The 3,996-nt window shown below is 37.2% G+C and overlaps 2 pseudogenes; both read left to right on the top strand.

The window, feature by feature from the left end:
• The first annotated feature begins 2,231 nt into the window (after nt 1–2,231).
• On the top strand, nt 2,232–2,909 carry LOC109023074 (translationally-controlled tumor protein-like; annotated as a pseudogene).
• Nucleotides 2,910–3,057: 148 nt separating this feature from the next.
• On the top strand, nt 3,058–3,544 carry LOC101150961 (deoxyuridine 5'-triphosphate nucleotidohydrolase, mitochondrial-like; annotated as a pseudogene).
• Nucleotides 3,545–3,996: the final 452 nt, after the last annotated feature.

Below are 3,996 nucleotides of genomic sequence, written 5' to 3'. Positions count from 1 at the left end.
TTAACCTGATTTTATCGTCTCAGCCCTGTAACCTTCAACCTGTCCCAGACCATTGTGCCTGAGAACCTGGGCCTTCAAAAGAGACAGAAATGTTACTCAGCACTCAACGGTAACTCTATTTTTAAATAATAGCTTTATTGAGATGTAATTAAAATACTATAAAATTTACCTTTTTTAAGTGTACAATTCAGTTGTTTTTAATATATCCACAAAGATGTACAACTATCACCAAGTCAATTTTATAACATTTTTGTCACCGCCCTAAAGAAACCCCCATTAGTGGTCACTCTCCATTTCTCCCCATCTTCTCCAGACCTAGGAAATCACCAATCTATTTTCTGTCTTTATGAATTTCCCTATTCTGGAAATTGAATATAAGTAGATTCATACTACATGCAGTTCTTTGTGACTAACTCCTTTCACTTAGCATAATATTTTCATGGTTCATCCAGGTTATAGTGTGTATCAGTACTGCATTCCTTCTTATGGGTGCATAATATTCCATTGTATGAATATAAAACATTGTATTTATTCATCCATCAATTGATTGACATTTGGATTATTTTCACTTCTTGCCTGTTATGAATAATGCTGTTATGAAATTCTAGGAAAGGTTTCTGTGTGAACATATGTTTTCAATTCTCTCTAGGAGCGGAGTGACTGATTTATGTAGAAACTCGATGTTTCTACATCTTAAGGAATTGCCAAATTGTTTTGCAAAGTACTAGTGGTTATGAAGTGATATCTCATTGGTTATAATTTGCATTTCTCTAACAGCTAATTATTTGGGCATCTTTTTATGTACTTATTAGCCATTTGTATATCTTGGAGAAATGGCTACTAAATCCTTTTTGTATTTCTAAAACTGAGTTATTTATGTTTTTGTTGTTGAGTTGTAAGAGTTGTTTATGTAGTCTGGATACAAACTCATTATAAGATACATGATTTGCAAATATTTTCTCTCATTATGTGGATTGTCTTTTCACTTTGTTGGTAGGATCCCTTAAGCACAAAAGCTTTTAATATTATAAAAAGTGGTGTCATATCCAGGAAACTATTGCTTGGTCCTAAGACATAAATATTTACTCCTATATTTTCTTCTGAGAATTTCATCAACACTTGTTATTTTTCGTGTGTTTGATAATAGACATTCTAATATGTATGAGATGATGCATCTTTGTGGTTTTAATTTGTATTTCTCTGATATTGAACATTTTTTCATATTCTTGTTGGCTGTTCATATATCTTCTTTTGAGAAATGTCTATTTAAATTCTTTGCCCATTTTAAATAGGGTTATTTCTATTTTTTGCTATTGAGCTTGTTATTTTTTTAAATATGGGCATTTTGAGTAATAAATTTCCCTCTCAACACTGCCTTCAATGTATCCCATGAGTCATGGTGGTTTTTTATTTTTTTAATTTTCGTTCATCTTAAAGTACTTTCTAATTTCCCTTGGGATTTCTTCTTTAATCCATTGGGTTTTTTTGTTTGTTTTTGTTTTTTTTAGCAGTGTGTTGCTTAATTTCCACATATTTGTGAATTTCCTAAATTTTGTTCATTGGTTAATTTCTAATTTTATTCCATTGTAGTTGGAGGACATTCTTTATATGATGTAAATCCTTTTTAATTTATGGAGGCTGGTTTTGTGGCCCAACATGTCGTCTATCCTGAAGAATGTTCCATGTGCACTTGGAAAGACCGTATATTCTGTTGTTGAGTGGAGTGTTATTTAGATGTCTGCTGGGTTTACTTAAAGTGTTGTTTAAGCCTTTTATTTTCTTCTTGATCTTCTGTCTCCTTGTTCAATCGATTATTAAAAGTGAGGTATTGAAGTTTCCGATTGTTGTTATTGAATTGACTATTTCTCTTTGCAATTCTGTCAGTTTTTACTTCGTGTATTTTTAGATTTTGTTGTTATATGTATACATGTTTATAATTGTTTTTCTTATTTCTGATGAATTTATTCTTTTATCATTATAAAATGTTCTTCTTCTTAAAGTCTACTTTGTCCGATATTAATATAGCAACTCCAGCTCTCTTTTGGTAACTTTATGCATTTTATTCCTTTCACCATCCTTCTATTTTCTTGCTTTGGTTCTTGAAATTTGTTTTGCTTTTCCGCCGCTCCCCGCTCCCTTGGAGTGCTGCTCAAGCTGCACCCCGCTCGCTCTGAGCTCTGGGCTCCTGCTATGCTAATGCCGCCATCGTCTCCCTTCAGCCACCATCATGATTTATCTACTGGGACCTCATCAGCCATGATGAGATGTTCTCCCACATTTACAAAATCTGGGAGATTGCGGATGGGCTGTGCCTGGAGGTGGAGGGGAAATTGGTAAGTAGGACAGAGGGTAACATTGATGACTTGCTCATTGGTGGAAATGCCTCCGCTGAAGGCACTGAAAGCAAAGGTACCGAAAGCTCAGTAATCACTGGTATCCTTACTGTCATGAACCATCACCTGCAGGAAGCAAGCTTCAAAAAGAAGCCTACAAGAAGTATAATACACCAAAGGTTACATGAAATCAACCAAAGGCAAACTTGAAGAACAGAGACCAGAAAGAGTAAAACCTTTTATGACAGGGGCTGCAGAACAAATCAAGCACATCCTTGCTAATTTCAAAAGCTACCACTTCTTTATTGGTGAAAACATGAATCCAGATGGCATGGTTGCTCCACAGGACTACCGTGAGGTTGGTGTAACCCATGTGGGATTTCCTTTAAGGATGGCTTAGAAATGGAAAAAAAATTAACAAATTTGGCAATGACTGGATCTATTACCTGTCAGCATAACTGGCTTCTGCTTGTCAGCCACACAACACCAGGACTTAAGACAAATGGGACTGATGTCATCTTGAGCTCTTCATTTATTTTGATCATGATTTATTTGGAGTGGAGGCATTGTTTTTAAGAAAAACATGTCATGTAGGTTGTCTAAAAAAAAAGAAAGAAACGTTTTGAATCTGAAGTATATGTTGACATTTTTGGCCAGTTCCCTGCCATCCTGTGCTCCCTAGTTCCTTGGGCTCTCTCCTTGCTTGCCTTCTTGCTCTGCCATAACCTGCTCTGAAGAAACACCCACCATTTCCCCCAGCAAATCGGCTGGCCTGTGGAGGAGGGTGACATGCAGCTGTGCCTTGCCCAGCTCTCTGAGCATGTCATGGCTCCAACCTGAGGGTCTGTGAGAAGTGCAGGCTACAACTTGTGCAATGCCTATGATTAGACAATACCACCTATGGAGAAAGCACTCACGAAAATAGACATTCAGGTAGCTCTTCCTTCTCTGGGTGTTATGGAAGAGTACTTCCATGGTCTGGCTTGGCTGCAAAACATTTTATTGATGTAGGAGCTGGTGTCATAGATGAAAATTATAGAGGAAATGTTGGTGTTGCACTGTTTAATTCTGGCAAAGTTTGAAGTCAAAAACAGTGATCAAATTGCACAGTTCAGTGCTGAATGGATTTTTTTAATCTAGAAATAGAAGTTCAAGCTTTGGATGACACTGAAAGGTGTTCAGGAGGTTTTGGTTCCACTGGAAATAATTAAAATTTATGCCAAGAATAGAAAATGAGAAATTACACATTTTTCTTAAAAATTGGCTGGGCGCAGTGGCTCGTGCCTGTAATCCCAGCACTTTGGGAGGCTGAGGCAGGTGGATCACGAGGTCAAGAGTTGGAGACAAGCCTGACCAACATGCTGAAACCCCATCTCTACTAAAAACAAAAAAAATTAGCCAGGTGTGGTGGCGTGTGCCTGTAATTCCAGCTACTCAGAAGGCTGAGGCAGGAGAATCGCTTGAGCCTGGGACGCGGGGGTTGCAGTGAGCAGAGACCGAGGCACTGCACTGCAGCCTGGGCAACAGAGGGAGACCCCGTCTCAAAAAAATAATAATAATAAAATAAAATAAAGAATTTTTGCTTAAAAAAAGTATATATTTTGTAGATAGCATGTGGCTGGAACATGTTTTTTAATCTATTTTCCAATCTCGGCCTTTTGAT

This window comes from Gorilla gorilla, chromosome 5, assembly GCF_029281585.2.
Source record: "Gorilla gorilla gorilla isolate KB3781 chromosome 5, NHGRI_mGorGor1-v2.1_pri, whole genome shotgun sequence".
In the NCBI taxonomy this organism is placed as follows: domain Eukaryota; kingdom Metazoa; phylum Chordata; class Mammalia; order Primates; family Hominidae; genus Gorilla; species Gorilla gorilla.
Note: the sequence above shows the minus strand (reverse complement) of the source record. Positions and strands in the feature narration are given on the sequence as shown.